This window comes from Palaemon carinicauda, chromosome 40 (assembly GCF_036898095.1).
Source record: "Palaemon carinicauda isolate YSFRI2023 chromosome 40, ASM3689809v2, whole genome shotgun sequence".
NCBI lineage: Eukaryota > Metazoa > Arthropoda > Malacostraca > Decapoda > Palaemonidae > Palaemon > Palaemon carinicauda.
The window spans coordinates 63,208,205-63,228,851 of NC_090764.1; the positions used below are offsets into that span (position 1 = coordinate 63,208,205).

Sequence of the window (20,647 nt, forward strand, 5' to 3'; positions counted from 1 at the left end):
AGTAAAGCATTTCGTGGTAGCTGCAGGTAGTGTTATGAAACCTGCCGCTTAAATCTGCATAGAACAGAGAGTTACTTGGGACTCTAACTCTACGGGTGCCTGTGTTGACCCTATTGTGATACATAGTGATTTAATGGACACTTAGTGTTTCTAATAGACTGTTCTTTACCAAGGTGAAATGTCATAGACTTTACATGAGTGCCACATGCCCTAGGACATGGAGTGTTTTCTTTGAATTTTTAAAGACTGGCATTCCTCTGGAACTTGTGTTTCTAAAAAGCAAACTTTTCTTTTCAGAATCAAGATTACCGTCTTTCATTTCTATGTACATTATTCTTTATTATTGTAAATAAATTCTATATTCATTATTGTAATTACTTCCATAATGATCTGCAATCCTAAAAATAAAATGTCTATTTTATTTCTATGTGCGTCTCCTTTCGCTCCTATTCCATATCAAGAAATATACGATTGTTATAGTTTCATTTACCTCTTTAATGATGATCAAAAAGAATAATATAAGTAATTATGTTATATACTCACTCATGCCTTGATAGTATTCCTACCCGAATATTAACCTTTGTCCTGTCTCCGAGACCAGCATGATCTCTCCTCCAGGGGAGTAGTAATTATGTTATATACTTACCTATGCTTGATAATATTCCTACCCGAATATTAACCTTTGTCTTGTCTCCGAGTCCAGCATGATCTCTCCACCGGGTGAGTAGCTCTTCAATGATCGCTTCGAGATGTTCCTATTATCCACCAGGACTTCCCTGCCAGGGGGGCAGGAAGCTAGTTCATCATAGAATCTCTGGTAAGGACATGTTCTATAATACCTTTCGAAGCCCTTGGCACTTGGATTAAAGGGGAAAAAATCCACGATACATTAATTCTCTGGTACACTTCCATCAGGACGTCATGGCTTGAACCCAAAAAAACGGATTTTGAGCGAAGCATAAAATCTATTTTTGGGTGAGATAGCCATGACGTCCTGATGGACCCTCCCATCTATTCTAGTTCAGCCTTTCAGGCCCCTCCCTGACCTACTGTATCGCGGAGATTGGTTGAAGCTGAGCTCAGGATGAGGACAGACGTGACGTCATTTAGCAATGGCGCCCGTTTGTTTACGTCTCGAGTACCAAAAGTAGCCACGGATGAGAGTAACTTTGGAACAGCTCCTCAGTTACTCAGCCACCTTTCCATATCAAAGAGTTAACTCTATATGGGGTGCAGATAGCTATGTGGCGTGTTAATACATGCGTCCCCTGTTGATATACGATATCCTAGAGGGAAACCTTTAGGGTACTCACACCAGAAGTTAGAATTCTGTGATAACCTTTAGTTTAATTCTCTGGGAATATCCACTGTAGTTAAATATACCCTAGGAAGCTACTGAAGGAACCTTCCATCAGGACGTCATGGCTTGAGCCCAAAAAATGAGTTACGACCAACATTATATGCTGTAAATTTAGAACACCGATTCTTTACATTATTTTTTGACTGTGGTAGTCCACGTAATATCATGGATTTGAGGACACATCATTTGTTGTTTTCGAACTTCCCTATAGAGAAGTCTGGAGTAAGGCTCTCGGGTATAGGAAATAATGAATTAAATGTAATAGGCGTAACTCATGTTCAGTACAAGGTCGGTAAGCGCACGTTTGCCGATACCTTTGTTGTTGTACAAAACATTGATATGTATCCAGCTGTAATTATAGGATACCCGTCTATGGGTAATCAAAACATTCTCTTAGCCCCTGCCAAGCACGGCGTGTAAATCAAAGGAAAATTCTATAAGTCTTCTAATACCTTAAAATCAGTTTTAGATAAAAAGGAGACGACAAATAAAACAGTAAAGTACGTTGAAGAACCAATAACTTGTCTCATTGATAAAGAAATAATATACGCAACCCAACAGAATTCTCGTTCACCCGTAATATCATCTTGCACGCAATCTATCGAGCCGAATGTACCTTCGAATTTAATAGTGCAAATAAAGAAAACGTTACCGGGATCTGAAATATTAATAGTTTCCGACACTTTCAAAACTAACGGATTGTCCCTCACACAAGCTATTTATACAGTAGGCTCACAACAACAATGTAATATTGAAGTCTGTAATCATTTAAATACCACTTTAGTAATTCACAGAAATCAACATATCTTGGATGTAGAAGTTTATAAACATCGTATTCTTACCGTTGCTGAAATCAATCACGCTCAATCAGTTGCGGATGAATCCCTTTTGCAATCTATCAAAAATAAAATCAATAAAGACATTCAAGAAGAAATTCAGCAGAAATTTTTAGGACTTTTAACTGAATATCATGATGTTTTTTCCACTACGGATGGATCCTTAGGAAAAACAGATGTTATCGAACATCAAATAAGGTTAAAGGACAAGCAGAAAATTATCTATGTACCCTAGTACTGACTCCCTATGAAATTACAGAATGAGATAAATGATGAAGTAGGTAAAATGCTAGAAGAAGGAGTCATTAGGAAATCGAACAGCCCTTACAATTTTCCATTAATAGTAGTACCGAAAAAAGATCGAACATAGGCTTCACTGCGTAGATTTCCTATCATAAAAATGAAAAACCTCTGAGAAGGGATCAACTCTATATCTCGCTTCTGGAGTCAGGGGGATAACTACCTCTGTCCAGTGATGAATTTAAAAGTACACTTGCAGAGGTCTACATTCTCAAAAGGTAGTTAATTTCAAAATACGCAGACCAACAAGTCCCTTTTAACAGGGTCTATCCATATCTTGGTGGTCTCCTTAACTAACAAATCTTTTCCTGCCTCCCTCCCTAAATCCAACAATGTGAGAAAAATTGGCTCTTCGCTAGTATTTTTTGTTAATGTACAATTTCAGGACATCCAGAGTTTTGCAGGTTGGTCTGTGCATAGGGTGTTTATTAAACATTACCTGAAACAAATCCAAGTAGTACAACATTCATGGGTGATACCTTGAGCATTTATGACCTATGCAGGGTTAGCCCTGCATAGGTGTAATGTTAGGTCTGGCAGCCTGTATTCTTCAGTCATCCTTGTGAGGCAAGAGTCAGACTTGTTAGTTTTTCTTCTTACTCTTGGGAACATGGGCATGAGTTGTAGGTTGTTCTCAGTTATAGATGGTTGTCCTGGATGGACACAAATCTCATCATCATCTCCTCCTAAGTCTATCGACGCAAAGGGCATCGGTTAGATTTCGCCAGTCGTCTATATCTTGAGCTTTTAATTGAATACTTCTCCATTCATCATCTCCTACTTTGTACTTCATAATCCTCAGTCATGTAGGCCTTGGTCTTCCAACTCTTCTAGTGCCTTATGGAGCCCAACTGAATGTTGGGTGAACTAATCTCTCTTGGGGAGGGCAAAGAGTATGCTCAAACCATTTTCATTTACCCCTCATCATGATCTCATCAACATATGGCACTCGAGTAATCTCTCTTCTAGTTTCATTTCTAATCCTGTCCTGCCATTTAACTCCTAATATTCTTCTGAGGATTCTGTTCTCAAATCTACTAAATCTATTGGAGATTGTTTCATTGTCATACCATGATTCATGTCCATAGAGTAACACCAATCTCACTAAACTGATATACAGTCTGATTTTTATATGTAATTTCAGGTGATTTGATTTCCATTGTCTGATTTGCTTTTTTCAATCTTTCACTAAACCTAGCCATTGTCTGATTTGCTTTTTCAATCTTTCACAAAACTAATTCTAAACACCTTGTATTGGAGATCATAGTTCCTAAATACTTAAATGATTCTACCTCATTAATCCTTTCTCTTATTTTATCTTCCCTTGCATACTCCACTCTCATCATCTCTGTCTTTCTTCTATTTACCTTCAGCCCAACCTCCTGTGATATTTCATGTATTCTGGTAAGCAAGCACTGCAAATCCTGTGGTGTTTTTCTAATAAGGGCAAGCATCATCAGCATACTCTAGATCTGCTAAATTCCTATCACCAATCCTTTTCCACCATCGCTGACTGTTCTACACATTACAAAATCCTTGAGAAGGATAAAAAACATAAGTGACAATACATTCCCTTGGAATACTCCACTGTTCACTGTTAATTCCTTTGATAAGACTCCATTGGACCATCAACATTAACTTTGCACTTGCTATGCTCGTGAACAGACTTAATCAAATTTACATATTTATGAGGAATTCCATAATAACGCAGGACTCTCCACAAAATTGGCTGGTGTACACTATCAAAGGCTTTTTCAAAGTCCACAAATACCATCAAAATGACAAATACGGAGATAATTTGTATTTTTCTTAACCATACAAACCTTAGCTATTTACATTGGGTTTACCTTTCGGCGTAGCTGAAATGGCGAACCATTAGAATTTAACGAGGGTGTATTACCCCCGCGCTAGTTAGCAGGGGGTTAGGGGAGTGGTAGCTAGCTACCCCTCCCCTCCCTCACACACTGGCTGAACTGCTTCACTTCACTTAGAGGTAGGACTTAACTTGGGGGACAGGGCTGGCGGGCAAATATGTGTAAATAGCTAAGGTTTGTATGGTTATGAATAATACACATTATCTCCGAATTTGTCATTTGTTTCGTAACCGAAATACAAACCACGCTATTTACATTGGGTGACTTACCCCTAAGGAAGGGTGGAAAGTCCCCAGCCATACTGGCTTTGGCTTTACCCGGGGACTCAGAATCCGAGTGAGTCACACTCGAGAAAAGGAGTCCGCAAGGAAACGTGTGGCCTACATAATCTTGTGTGTGAAGGAAGAAGTGTGACCCGTCCTAGGCAGTTGACCTGGAGTTCCAGAGGGAACTCTAGGTTAGGATGTTCCTAATACCACTTCGTCAGGGTATGGGGGACGCGACAGTATTGACTCAATACTCGGAACAAAAGGAAGCATGGTTTACCTGCAGAGGTTTGAGGTCAGCTATGCAGAGACCAGGATGCTGCTTCCCCAGTAGAGGGGATGATGAAGAAAGAAGTAAGGGCCAGACATACTTCTTTCGTTCATGCAGACTAAAACCTGATAACAATGCCCTCAACCTTCTGCTACCTGTCCAAAAAGGAGCCTGAGGTTAGACCAGCTGTTGTGTAGCTACCACAGAGCGATAGAAACGTATCGATACTTCTGTGAGTCACGCCCTGCAGGAAGCGGGCTGCGAAGGTCATTAGACGCTTCCAGACTCCAGCTTGTAGCACCTGCGTCACAGAGTAGTACTACTCGAAGACGAGGGACGTTGCGATGTATCCGACATCGTGCTGTAGGGCGACGTGACGGGGGAGGGTCTGGATTCAGGTCGAGATGAATGTCCTTGAGTCCGAGCTGAAGAGGTATACTGGTGACTCTCCCGTGTCCTTCCTGTGCTCCCAACCCGGCTGCACGTGAGGACAAACTACAGCTGTTCCCAAAGATAACCCCTCGATTCCTTTACTGGCAAGAAGGAGAAGGTTTGGGGCATCTGATACAGAATGGTGACTCGAAATCTTGAAGGAGTTGGACCGAAGGGCCGGGACCCCAAGATTCTGAGTCTAGCAAACAACTCAGGAGCGAACCTGAATGTTGCCTTCCCCTATTCCTTAGAAAGGGCGGAGTCATACGAGACCAAGAAGATTGCTTACACACTGGCCGAGGCCAGAGTGAGCAGGAGCACCGTCCCCCAAGACGGAATACGATCAGAGGCCTGACGTAACGGTTCTTGAGAAGATCTCTTAAGGGACTAAAAAGTCCGAACCATGCTCCATGGAGGAGGTCTCACTCCGACTGGGGGCAGGGACGTTCGCAGCTTCGCATGAGCGAAGAAAGGTCCAGCGGGAAGGAAAAAGTCTATTCCTTTCAGCCTGAAGGCCAGGGAAAGGCTGAGCGACAGGCTTCACTGCCGAGCGGAAAGGATTTTCCTCCCGCCGAAAAGCAATAAGTCCGTTATTGCTGGAGAAGAGGCCTCAAGGGAAAAGGTATCTCTCCCATGACACCAACCAAAGAAGACTCTCCACTTCGCCTGGTAGACCCCTGTGGATGACTATCGCAGGTGATGCGACCTCCGCTCCGCTGCTGTAGCGGGCTGTCTCTTCTTGAGGCGGCGGCATAGTGTCTCCAAGCGTGAAGCCGAAGCGATGCCACGGCTCGTGAAAGATATTGTAGTGTGGTTTTTTGAGTAGCCTGTGCCGTGGGAGAAGCTCTCCCGGGAGTTCCGTCAGGGGACGCAGAGGGTCCGGAAACCGTTCCGCGTATAGTCACAGTGGAGCTCTCAGGGCCATCGAAAGGTTGACAGACAACCTGGTCTTGTTGAGACCCATTCTCAACAGACAACAATGGTGGGAAGACGCAGGCGTCGATGTTGTCCCACCATCACCGGAAAGCATCTTGCCAAAGAGTCTTGGGGTCTGAGACTGGGGGGAAGAACAGCGGAAGCTTGAAGTTCCAGGCTGTCGCAATCAGGTCCCCCAGGCCAGGACTTGCTGGTTACTAAAGGCCAAAGACCCCCAGGTACCCTCTATCTGCGAGGCTCTGCTCAGATAGTCGGAGAGAACATCCCTCTGCCCGGAATGAGCGAGCCGATAGTGGTATTGAGAGGACCTCGGATCATCTCAGTATCTCTACTGCAAGATGCGAAGGTATGAAAATGCGTCTCTTGCTGGTTGGAATACGCCAGTACCATGAAGTCGTCGCGCACGGAGCGACTCGGCAGGAACTGTAGGATCTGTAGAGGGACCAGACTACGGCCCCTAAGCCTGCCTGAATGATGGAGAGGTATCCTTCAGGTCCTGACCATAGGCCTGAACCGGAACATGCCCCCCCCCCACCCCCCTTTTCTTTGACAAGTCCGAGAACAGCATCAAAATGTAGGGAAAGGACGAGAATATCCACTCCCATCAAGAGGTTCCATAGGTCAACACCCATTGCAGGTCTAAACGTTCCGCCGGTCCCATAGGGGCCAGAAAGTCCGGTTAATCGTTGCTTTGATACCACCGGAACTTGGGCCGCCCCACAGGGAACTTATCCTGAGGCGCCCGTTCGGGACTTTAGATGGGTCAATGAGGAAAAGAGACCCAGGAAACATTCCAAGGTAGGGCTGAAATCTCTGCTTGACCGAGAACAGGTACTGCGACTCTCCTCAGCCTTGCCACAGTCAACTGAAGGGAAGGCTCGGAGAAGGAGGCAACAGCATCTGGCGTCCCCAAGCGGTCACCCATCCAAGTACTGACCAAATCCAACGTTGCTTAACTTCGCTCAATGGACGAGAAGCGGTGTTTCCAACGTGGTAAGGCCGTTGACTCAATATCATGGCTAGATACTCCAGATGTTGAGGCAGAAGTAGAGAAGGCTCCTAGCAAAGTACCATGATCCCTCACTCATGGTAAGGACCTGGAAGCTTGTCCCGGCGTTGAAGAAGGTCGAACCCGAGCCTACCGGAGTTGACCAGACCTCCAAAAGGCGAAGGAGGCGGAAGCCTTCTCCTGAGCGGCCATGAGGAGAGCAGGGAGAGTTCTCTGGGAAAAAACCTGCGATGCCGCGGCGGGATCGCCACACCCCATCTTAAATCTAGGCTGCATTCCAAGAGCTTCGTGGAAGATGGATGGAATGGAAACTTGAAGTACCCGTCCTTCCGATCCAGGGCCTAAGGAGTCCTGCAGCCTCGTTACCAGTCTGATCAATTCTGCTGTTCCTCGCTGGACGAAGTTTGTTCGACAAACTTGATCAGAGCTGAGAGGTCAACGACGGAATTCCCGTCTCAGATGCTTTCCTACGAGAAAGGATCGACTGAAGAAGCCGGGGGGTGAAGCCGTCGACGACCCTATGGAGGACCTTCTCCTAAGGCATGGATCATTCTGCCCAAACAGGCAAAACTCTTGCTGACCCCATGGCATAGAAGTTCAGTGACACTGAATTCGCTGAGAGAGACGGAGAGATGGTAAGAGCGAGGCGCGATATCCTTGGCTGATCACGGAGATCGTGCAGGAATCGGCATCGGGAAGCTGTTATCCAGATGAGTAACCTTAGGCATCCTCCCAGCGTGAGACTTGCAAGGGGGGGTTGCTAATCCTAGAGTTTGTGAACTCAGCCGCTCCCTCTAGGATTATGCCCCCCCCCCCCCGAGAGAGCCTCCCGTGCTACCTGTCCCTGACAGGAGGGGACTGCTATTGGACACCTTGTCTTAGCTGCCGTAGCTGGTCCGATAACTTAGGCCGACGAGGCTGAAAGAAGAGGCGCTGGAGGCCTGCAGGGTTTGGAAGAAAGCGCCTTGGAGGAGTGAAAACGGAAGTCGACTTCCTCCGCACAACCGCTGTCCATGTCTCTGTCCTTGGGCACAAACAAGCTCTTCCCAAGGATGGAAGGGTGTCCGAGCTTGTCGACATCAACGGATGAGACACCCGAGAGGAAGCCCTCGGTCACTGCGTCTAGATGGTCCAACATCGAGCTTGCCCGCAAGTTCGAAACTTGGCGACGAAACGCCAGAGTGCTTGAGCCCGAGAGGAGGAAAGTACCTATGATCTTCCTAGAGCTTCCTTGTACAAAACCTCGGGTCGAAACTGAGGAGGGAAAGGACCTGGTAAGCCCCTTCCACGAGATGGAGAAGAGGAAGGGCTAAACCAGTCACCCCTTGCCCGACGGAGAAATCTCGAACGGAAAGCTCCCTGGCAAGACCCTTCCAATGAATGACTAGGAAGGGCTAACCCAGGTTCTGGAAAGAAGAATGTTGCTCAGACCTCCCTGAAGATTCTTCCTGCTCTTGCATGTGCCATGCTCTGCGTTTACGGGGTGAAGATCGTGTTCTGGAAATACGCTCCAGAAGACTCGCCAGGCTGGCCATGTTGCGAAACCCCGACGGGAATCTCGGTAGCAATCACCCTGGTACTCGCGCGATGGTAAATCAATGGTTTGCGCATGGCATAACGTGGAAGCGCCCATGCGCGGGCAGGCAGGAGCGCGACGGAACACCGTTGGTTCGCGGGACGAACATTGGAGCGCATGTGCGCGGGCACGTGGGCGTGTGGTCGCGCAGACACGTGACACGTGGGCGCACGGGTGAGCGCAGGCGGGCGATGGCGTTGACGAGCGATGGCGCGTTTTGGTGAGCAATGGCCAGTAGGCGAGTGAAGCAATAGCGCGTCAGCAAGCGATAGCGCGTTGGCAAGCGGTGGTGCGTTAACAAAAACGCTAGCGCACAGGCGAAAAATCCCGCACGTGCGTAGGCGATCGCTAACGCGTAAGAGACTAGGGATGGTTAGCGCGCAGCGCACTAAACAGAAGGCGCGCAGGTGCATCAGGAAGGTGAGTGCTGAAGCGAGCTGTCAATCAGGCGATCCTGGACGGTCAGGAAAAACCTTTGGTGCCCATTGGTGCGGGGCAGGAAAGGGCGCGCAGATGTGCGCTGGCGATTGATGAAAGCTGGCGTACAGAAGGACAGAAGTAAAGGTGAGCGCTGGCGAGCAGGAGGAAGATCTACGGCAAGACTCAGCTACCGGAGATCGTCCACAGCAGGCGAGCGCTAGATCACTACTGATGGTGTCCAGGGGACCTGACACGCGTGGCAGATCGATGGCGATCGTTGACGCGCAGGAGATTGCTGACGAGCAGGAGAACGTTGACGCGTCTGTGGTCGCTGGCGAGCTGGTGATCGCTGGTGAGCAGAAGGAAACGCGTGGAATCCTGTGCGTAGAAGAAGAGACCTTGTCCAAGACCTGAACCGAAGTTCTAGATTGCGCGGGCGAACGTGGGCGCACAGGGCGCGTATCAGGAACCAACAGGAACAGCAGCGACGATCATCAGGAGAGCGCTGACGAACAGGAGAGCGCTGGCGAACAGGAGAGCGCTAGCGATCAGGAGAGCTCTAGCCATCAGGAAAACGCTGATGAGCAGGAGAGCGCCTGTGCGCTAACACTGAGCAGGAGCAGGAGAGAACACTGCAGAAGGGCGCGCAGGGAACCCTGACACGCAAGGGAAACACCCCCGTGGGAGGCAACCCTTTGCCCCGAAGGGACCGTTGTCCATCGGAAGACCGTTGACTCCGCTGACTTGGGGTCATCAAAAGCCTCGGTAACCAAGGCCTTGCAAATGTTGCAAACCTGGGGGTCCCGGTACCCAAGAGGTCCCTTGGAAGTGGTGCAGGAGGCATGAGCTCTGCACTCTACATGGCCACAGAAGTCTTTGCTCCTGACTTTGCAGAAGACTACTTGGCACTTCAGTTGGTCCTCCTGTAAAGAGAGGAAATTTAAATGAGTATGCGGCAGTTTATCTCACCTGATAAACAAATATATAAAATATTACTATTAATATTTTATACATTATAGCTTAGGATAGACAAGCTAGAAAGGAACTAGGAAAGACACATACTTGTGTTTCCTGTCAAGCCAATTGCTGTGACCTCCCCCAAAATTAAAACCCAGAGTCTTCCTATTAAGGAAACCCCAGGGAAAGGTCTAACCCCTAGGGGTAAAGAAGTGTGACTTAACACTAACCTTTCCCAAGGTTTTAATAATGTAGGATAAATTGTTAACTGTCTAGTTAACTATGTGTTGAAAGAAATCTTTCTTCCAGTGTATGATTGGTCTCAACAATAGACTGTGAAAGGATACACAGGGTATGTTGGAAATAACTATTGTATAACAATATACTATAGTTTTTTTGTCTGCAGTATAATCTATACTGCAAATATACTGGCTACTATATAATCCTATACTGTAGTTTAGCCAGCATGTTGTCGGCTAGACTAGCCCCTGGCGGCACGATCCCGCCAGCGTCTCGCCAGCTGGATTAAGGGCTAGTACCTGATGGCACCGGCCCAACCAGCTTTCGCCGACTGGGTTAACACCTGTAGGCCATGGGTAGGTCATGGGGCATACAGCAATATTGTTCATTTTTATTTGACCCCCCTGCAACGATCCAATTTTTTTATAGGTTATATGTTCTTAGCAACAAAAAAATACAATGTTCTCCAAAAATAACTTGCACAATAATTAGTAATTACTAATTATTAGCCTCCTAATATTCAACATAATCTAGTTCAATTTCTTGCCACTAGATGGCTCTGCACAGGTTCTCATCCAATAAGAGCATTAGAAACGGAATCTCGCGCTTTTGCCACATCTCTAATGCGCTTTTGCCATATTTCTCTCAGATGCGGAAGATAGCGTGTTTTAAGAGGTACAATTCCACTTTACATCATCATAACTCAACATTATCTCAACTCAAGACATCAAATTCCTTTCTGTTCCTGGTATTTTGCTGTAGTGTTGGTTAAAAAGGTTCATAACTCAGTTTTGTTGATCAATATTGCATATATATATATATATATATATATATATATATATATATATATATATATATATATATATATATATATATATATATATATATATTTATATATACAGTATATATATATATATATATATATACAGTATATATATATATATATATATACAGTATATATATATATATATATATATATATATATATATATATATATATATATATATACAGTGAACCCTCGTTTATCGCGGTAGATAGGTTCCAGACCCGGCCACGATAGGTGAAAATCCGCGAAGTAGTGACATCATATTTACCTATTTATTCAACATGTATATTCAGACTTTTAAAACCTTCCCTTGTACGTAGTACTGTTAACAAACTACCCTTTAATGTACAGAACACTTAATGCATGTACTACACTACCCTAAACTAAAACAGGCACAAATATTAAAGCCGATTTTATATCATGCGTTTCCTAAACACGCCAAAAAGCACGATAAAAAATGGCAACCAATGTTTTGTTTACGTTCATCTCTGATCATAATGAAGAAACAAACTCATTTAGTGTACACATATATGTATAGGTTAGTTTTTGCATCGATTATATTAAATATAAAGTATGTTGATTTTGTCATTACCAATGTTTTACTTAATTTTTCTTAAGACTTCCAAATGAAATGTTTTTCTTTATGACGCCGCCTGAAACGATGGCGTCATAAAGTACTGTACGCTCAGTAAACAACCACGCTCAGAACAAACAAGGCATATAACGAGCATGATGAAAGTGATAAATAATGATACAGTATTTACAGTAAAAGCATTTGCAAAATATGTTACCTTACAAATATAATTTACCGTATCTATATAAAATCATACAGTACTGTACAGTACATATTATACGTAGCAAAGCAGGAAAACAATTTACGAGAGAGAGAGAGAGAGAGAGAGAGAGAGAGAGAGAGAGAGAGAGAGAGAGAGAGAGAGAGAGAGAGAGAGAGAGAGAGAGAGAGAATTGTTTTACGTACGTACTGTAAATGTAAATTTTTTTAAAAAATCAATTTACGAGAGAGAGAGAGAGAGAGAGAGAGAGAGAGAGAGAGAGAGAGAGAGAGAGAGAGAGAGAGTGTTTTACGTACATAAATGTAAATTTTAAACAAAAAAATATGATAGCTTACAACATGTAGACTTTTAAAACCTTCCCTTTAACTTAATGTATACAGTACTAAACTATAAAACAGGCACAAATATTAAAATGTTAGAATATTAAAGTAAAAAATAAAGATTGTTACTGTACTCACCACGAAAGAAGTTCAAAAAAAACTTGAATGATGATGGCGATGAATTTGCTGCACAGTAGAAATGATGATGATGAAGCTGATGATGTCTTCTACTGTGCAGCCAATGATAGTATTTTACGTCTCTTCAGACGGAGGTGTCTTTTCCTGGGACACCTCTTCAACTTCTTCAATTTCTTCCGAAGGCGTACTAGCAGGAGGAACTGGCTCTTTTTTGCGAGGCTGGAAGAACATTGTGATTGGAAGTTGTTGCCGCTGCTTCTTTTTTCGATCTAAGAGCATCCTGTAGGGAGTCATGATGTCATCGACCTTGTTGGAGAATTGCATAGACCGAACCATATCCTGGTCCCACTCTTGCAACATTTCTTTCACCTCCTTTATATGGTTGCAGACCTTGGCAAGCCGTTCTAGTGTTAAGCCCGTTTCTTCAACATTTTCTTGGGTCTCTTCCTGGGTTTCACTCTCTTCTTCGCTTGCCGATTTCGTCAGGTCTTCGAGGTCTGCGTCAGTTAGCGGCTGGGAATGGCAGTCCAACAACTCGTCGACGTCTTCAGTCGTCATGTGGCCAAACCCGTCACCTCCAATTATGGCAGCCAACTGCACAGATTTGCGTATTGCAGAGTGTTGGATTGCCGACGGAGTAAATCCCTCGTCGTTGTAAACAATCTGGACCCACAGCTTCTTCCAGCTCGCATTCACAGTTGCAGGTTTCATCTCTTGAAGTGCCTTCTGGATATTCTTCAGGCACGTGGCTATGGTGTACTGCCGCCAGTACGCCTTCAAGTTAAAATATTCATCCTCATCATCTTGGGCAGCATCCACACACGCAACGAGGTCCGCCAAGGTATTCTTCGTGTAGAGAACCTTGAACGCCCTGATAACCCCCTGGTCCATCGGTTGAATTAATGACGTGGTGTTGGGTAGCAGGAACTCAACCTGAACGCCCTCACGCGACAGGTCAGTTGCGTATCCACCAGCGTTATCCATAAGGAGAAGGATCTTGAATGGCAAGCCCTTCTCTACGAGATATTCATTGACTTGCGGGATGAAACACTGGTGGAACCAGTTGGGGGGTCAGCATCTTTGTAATCCATGCTTTTGGATTATGCATCCAGTACACAGGAAGGAGATTCTTATTCTTATTTTTCAAAGCGCGAGGATTTTTCGACTTATAAACCCCGGCTTTAGCAAAAATCCAGCAGCATTGCCACACATCACGAGGGTAACGCGATCCTTGAATGCTTTAAAGCCAGAGGCTTTGGCTTCCTTTTTGAACAAGAAAGTTCGCGACGGCATTCTCTTCCAAAACAAGCCGGTCTCATCCATATTAAACACTTGTTCCGGCTTGTATCTACCTTCGGCGATAATATTCTTGAACCTCTGGTTCACGTAAGTTTCAGCAGCGGCAGTGTCAGCGGAAGCAGACTCCCCATGCAGGGAAACGCTTTTCAGGGCGAAGCGTTTCTAAAACTTCGCAAACCATCCTTTGCTGGCGGAAAAACGTTGTTTCTGAGGCTGGGAATCGGTGGATGTCCCTGGTTGAGGTTCATCTGCATCACCATCTTCTTCAACATGGTTGCCGTCGTTGTCTTGAGGTTCCTTTGCAGCAAAATTCTCATACAAGCTCAAAGCCTTTGTTCGGATAGTGTTCGTATCCAAGGCTATGTTCTTCTTCCGGCAGTCGGCAATCCACACAGCTAAAGCACCTTCCATGCGTACGATCGTTTTATTACGCGTTGTAAAGACTCGCTTCGCTGATCTGCTAAAGGTGATTACAGCCGTCTTTCTAATGTTCGCCTCGTCCTTCTTGATATAGCGAACAGTGGATTCGTTGATTCCAAAATGGCGCGCTGCGGCCGCGTAGCTTCTACTGTCTTTCAACATATCGACAAGCGTCACCTTCTCAGCAATCGTCATCATCCTTCGGTGGCGTTTAGGCTCACTACCAGCCTTAGTAGAAGCAGAACGCTTGGGAGGCATTGTACAGTAGGATTTACACAGAAAGTTCAACAAAAAGTTCAACTTAAAACAGTCGCACACAGCACAGATTAAACTTCACAAACTTAAGAACGTCTACTCAGCGATACGGCGTAAGAGAAAGTGGACGCCGCGAGAACCTAGATGCTGCGGGTTGGAGATGCGTGCAAAACACCAATCACAGGCTAGTTAACAAAACTTGAGTTCTGATTTGTCATCTATCAGCGCTTGAACCAATCACAACCCGTCTTATATGATGCGTAGGTTACCAACTCAAAGTACAAGATACCCCGCGTATACTGTACGTACAGTATTAATAATAATAATAATAATAATAATAATAATAAATAATGATAATAATACAGTAATAATAATAATAATGATAATAATAACAATAATAATTTTATTAACAACAACAATAATAATTTTATTAACAACAACAACAACAATAATAATAATAACAATAATAATAATAGCTTTACGTATGCTATTTTATTCTTTTGTAGGATGTGTGTGTGTCTGTCTCTCTCTCTCTCTATCTCTCTCTCTCTCTCTCTCGTACGTTTATTCGAAATGTGATTTTTGCAACAAAGAATATTATTGGATGCAGTACTACGTACGTAAACATAAAAAAGATTCATGGAAAAGAAGCACATCCATTACATTTATAGTACAGTAGTAGCCATCAGCAGCCTTACACCATTCTAATATGGTATGACTGCATCTGATTTAAGTTTCATGTTCGATTTAATTTTACTACATACTGTATACAGTACTGAATTATCGTATGATAATAATTCAGTAATAATAATAATAATGATAATAATAATAATAAAAATTTTATTAACAACAACAACAATAATAATAATAATAATAATAGCTTTACGTATGCTATTTTATTCTCTTGTAGGATGTGTGTGTGTCTCTCTCACTCTATCTCTCTCGTACGCTTATTCGAAATGTGATTTTTGCAACAAAGAATATTATTGGATGCAATACTACGTACATATACATACAAAAGATTCATGGAAAAGAAGCACATCCATTACATTTGTAGTACAGTAGTAGCCATCAGCAGCCTTACACCATTCTAATATGGTATGACTGCATCTGATTTGCGTTTCATGTTCGATTTAATTTTACTACATACTGTATACAGTACTGAATTATCGTATGATCACATTCTCTTTTCGTGTTTTTTCTTTTTCTGTGCTGAATTATATATCATATGTAATGCAATGAACAATCAGTAAGAGCCAATATTACTAATTACAGTATTAATGGAATTACAGGTAACGAAATATCGTATTTGGGGTCTTCAGATTTTGCGGTATTTTCGAAATTTCCGGAAAATCCGCGATATGTACAGTATATATATATATGTGTTATGGAAAAAACCCGCGAAGTGGTGAATCCGCGATGGTCAAACCGCGAAGTAGAGAGGGTTCACTGTATATATATAGATAGACTGATAGGTAGATAAGTGTGTATTTGTGTGTGGCTGTTTGCCTGAGTAGCTAAAAACAATTTCAAGGTCACATGTTTTATAAAATAAAATTGTAGTAGCGAATCACTTGCATAATGCTTGAATTAATTTATTGGCATTACAGCAGCAAAGGTCACGATACCTGAATCTGGAGTTTATCAGTCAGGGATGTTACCTCATCAGCCACCATAACCATCAGTAAAAAAACAGATGCTTTTGACACGGGCTCTTGCAACAATTTTGGGCTCATGAGCACGCGCTTCCAATTGCATCCCAAAAATCAACTTCAATAAGTAACATCAGACTTTGGGAGTCTGGTATGAGCGCCAGTGAGTCACTAGGTAATATCTGAGACACTTTTTTGGGCTCAAGCCATGGCGTCCTGATGGAAGGTTCCTTTTTGGTAGCTTCCTTGGGTATATAACTACTAAATATTCCCAGAGAATTTAACCACAGGTTATCACAGAATTCTAACTTCTGGAGCGAGTATCCTAAAGGTTTCCCTTTAAGACATCGTATATCAACAGGGGACGCATGTATTAACGCGCCACATAGCTATATACACCCCACATAGAGTTAACACTTCGATGTGTAGGGGCGGAGAATAGCTGGGGAGCCGTTCCACAGCTAATCTCGTTCGTGGCTACTTTTGGTACTCGAGACGTAAACAAACGGGCGCCATTGCTAAATGATGTCACGTCCATCCCCATCCTTCGCTTAGTAGCTTGCCTTACAAGTCGGATTTTTCCCTGTGCGTACTTTATCGACTTGCATCTTAGCCATGTCTCTACCCTCGGCCTCGCCTTCTTCTGGAAAGCTGAGTACAAGGTTCCAGTATTGTTTAAATAAGCTCTGACCGTAAATTAACTTTTACTTTTCGAGATATTCTATGCTTTGTGGCAGAGCTGTGCCTCAACCGGACCCGCCATTTTATGGCGTCGCTGTTGTTTTGCATGCCTTATTTAGCTAGCTTCAACAGCATTTTCCGGCCTCATTAACTAATCGATACTATTAGTTATTTAGTCTTCATAGCTAGGAACTTTATATATCGTGTTTTGACGCCTTGTTATCGGTCATCATCTGACCCCATACCAGTTCGCTAGTCTAGCCCCTAGGCCAGAGCGCCTAACTTCAGTGTTCATGCATGATATATTTCAGTGATCCTAGGTTAAGTTATGAAGATAGTGGCATTATTTTACAATACTATTGACTGTGATGCAGGTGTTTTCGCCTTTAGGGACCATATAGGGGGTAGGTTAGATAGTGTGCCTTTCTAACCTAACCTACAAGTAGGACCCCTATATGCTTCCTTCATCCCCTGCCTTAGGGCATTCCCTCTGTGTAGTCTTGTTCCCCCTACCACGTAAGGGGATCAAGCTCATATCAGAGTATTTATCGCTTCTCTGTCCTCCCTAAGGGAATGATTCCCCCTTAGGGTTGCGTCCGAGAATGAGGAACGGCACGTCCTTCCTCTATTGCTGGGGCTAGGTCTCCAACCTTTCCTGCAATAGCGATATGTCTTCCATCCTTCCTAGTTCAGGGTGTAACATCCCTGCTCTAGGTTGGGCTTGGGGGGAGTTAGTTCTGTGCCTTGCTGAAACGATACCCATGCACCGTTCTCAGACAGGCTGCCTTACCTTAGGCTAGGGAGCATCCTCCCTTCCTAGGTGGCCGCTTTGGTACAGAGCCTCCTCCATAGAAGACTCCTCTTCTTCTCCCCTCCCCACCTATCTCTTGTATGGCCTAACCTATACTTAGGTTAGTCTATACACATCTGTCCCCTGTCCTACAACTCCTCCTTAGGGTGGAGTGATAGGGCTACCTTGAGCTCCTGTGTGCAGTCCGCTCTGGTACATATACGCTTCATAGTGTCCTATGGGGTTAGCCACTTTATGTGTTTTGTCCACAGGGGTTCTCCCCCCTTTTGGGTGTTCCCTAGCCCTCCCTTGGGCTACCCTGGCTCCCGGCCCTCAGCGGCCCCTGCTTCTGGGTGATAGGGCTAGCCTCTATCATGGGTACACCCACTCAGGTGGGATGTCTTGGGGTCCGTGGCCGTACCCCTACATCCCTCCTTCTGTCTCTTTCACTATCCTGGTGCCGGTCCCTTGCCGCCTCCCCTGTCGGTGATACCCACCTCCCAACCTTGGTGACTTATCCCTTGCCCTCTGGGCCGTCAGTCCTCCGTGTGCCGGGGGACTGCCGCCTCCCGTCGGCGTCCAGCCGATGGCCTTCCCTCTTACCTCATAGCTTCGGTCGTCCGTCCACCGGTCCGGCCCCCGGAGTGCCAGCATCCACTGCCGGCAGTCCGATTCTGCTATAACCCATCCTTGTCCCTGTCACCAAGCCGGCAACCTCCGGCTGCCGGAGCCTCCGCTCCCTGCCGGCGTGCCGCCGCTATGCCGGTGGCCGCCATCCTGGTATTACCCCTGACTTATATATTTGTCTTCCCTAATGCCAGAAACTCTGCTGGAGCGGCCTTCGGCGTGCCGTCGGTCTGCCGGAGCCTTCCGGAGGCGTCAAAGCGACTTGCACCCCTTCTACTAGCTATCATCTCATGCTAATAGCCCTACATCGCAACCAGATGGTTTGATTACATAAATAGATAGGTATTATCTTACCGTTCTATTAGTAACCATGCTATCTTCTTGCATATCACAGATTTCCAGCATGCTGTGTGTATCCTAGCACGGCAGGTTGCCGGAAACCGTTACCCTATGGGATCTTCTACGTTCCCAATTCTAGGGTCTGAGTGGCCTCAGTCCCAGTTTTATATCCTTAGCAATTCCCACTGCCTTCCTGGCATTCTATATTGAATTCTGCCCCGTGCCCTCGGTCACAACAAATTGCCTATGGATAAGGTTATGGAAACCAGCCGGGCGGGTTACACGGAGTATGTGTCTATCTCCTTTTCCGCCCATCACATTGTTTATACCACTTAATATTAAGTTAAAGATTAATCAATTAATATTTAACTTTAGAATAGAAGTCATTCTTATGACTCCCCCATACTCATGTTCTCTTTCTTTTACAGGAGGAGCACGTGAAATGCGACCACGGCTTCTGTGGAGTGAAGCGCCCGCACTTTTATGGGCACACGGCGTGTAGGACTCACGCCCCTTGTGCCAACAAGAGAGAAGATCTGAAGTTCTGGGACCCGCAGAACTGTACGGTCTGCCAGGAACGCCTGGTCGAGGCGTTCAATAACCCTCCCTCAGCGGAGGTTAGGGACGCTTCTCGAAAGAAGCTACGCAAATGGGTGCGTGGCTTCCAAAAGAACGCCACTGGACTGTACCTTGCCACTGAAGACATGAGGGCCTTACTGTTCCCAAAGGCATCCCCAGACTCTGTGGTCCCCAAAGATCAGATCCCCACCGTCCAGATCACGGTGGAACCCGATGTTGTCATGGCCCAGTCCATGCACAAGTGTTGCCTGGATACCGACAACACGGAGCGTATGTGGGAAGTGTCAGAGACAACTGAGAGGAACCTCATGGCCGAAGAATTGGACTATGAAGAGGACCGAGTGGAATACGCCGAGTCGGAGCAGGAGGTCGCTCCGCCTTCCACCACCGCCCCAACTCCTACACCGACGGAAGTATCAATCCCGTCTACCTCCGCCACCCCGGATCCCATCCCAACCAGCGCCCAGGAGATGTTCCGTAAGCTCGAAGCTCTTATGGACAAAAAACTCCGTGAGACACACGAATACATTAGGACCATGGGAAGTTCCAAGGAGCCGAAAAGGATTTTGGTTAAGGACCTCCCGGCATGCTCGCACGCCAACCCCTGGAGGTATGCCGAGCATATGCCTATCGCAACGGGCAGGATCTTCGTCAGTGAGAAGGTCGGCTTGGTTGCCCTGGAAGAAGTGGAGTTCTTCCCGAGTTTAGAGGCTTATCCGGACTGTTACGTCCGGCTTCGATCCGAACCTGCCTCTAAAGAAGAGACCGAACCGAAGGAGGTGATAGTGTTCGATCTCCCGAAGGCCCAGGCTATGCTGGCCAACGTTTTTAAAAGTAGGGGTTTTACCTGCTCAAAGCTTCCGGCGCTGAGCAAGAAGCACCCTACCTACATCGCACCTGATGATGCGATCCTCCCCTTCATGGAAAAGGCCTTCGCTGCGGTACACAAGGCAGTGGAAGAAGGGAAACCTTGCCCTGCACTGGAGGAGTGCAGACCCTTCTCCCTGATTACTCCCCCCGATGTTCGACACTGGAAGAATATCCAGCATACCTTCGTGGTGGGAAAATTAGATCCTGACGTTGCTGGACGTCAGTTTAACAAAAACCTCCCCAAACTTAACGACCATCTCCTTCGTCGGGAACAAGACACGAAGGAGAGGCTTGCCGCATCCATGTCCCTCCAGGTACAGCTTGACGTCATGGCCGGTGACTACAGGGTGCTCGCCAAAACGCATTTGGCGACTGTAGTTAAGGACTTGTACAGCTTCATGAAGGCTCGGAGAGCCTGTCGTGAATTCGTGTTCTCAAGTGCCACAGTGAGACACGAACCCCGGAGACTGATTTCCTCCAACATCTGGGGTAAGCACCTCTTTCCCTCCGATCTTGTGAAAAAGATCACCGACATGGCCGCCATGGAGAACAGGAACCTTCTCCACAAGTGGGGCATGTC

At 45.5% G+C, this 20,647-nt stretch overlaps 1 pseudogene; it reads right to left on the reverse strand.

Annotated features, from left to right (window-relative positions):
* Window positions 1–7,163: 7,163 nt before the first annotated feature.
* LOC137632083 (5S ribosomal RNA) lies at window positions 7,164–7,282 on the reverse strand (annotated as a pseudogene).
* Window positions 7,283–20,647: the final 13,365 nt, after the last annotated feature.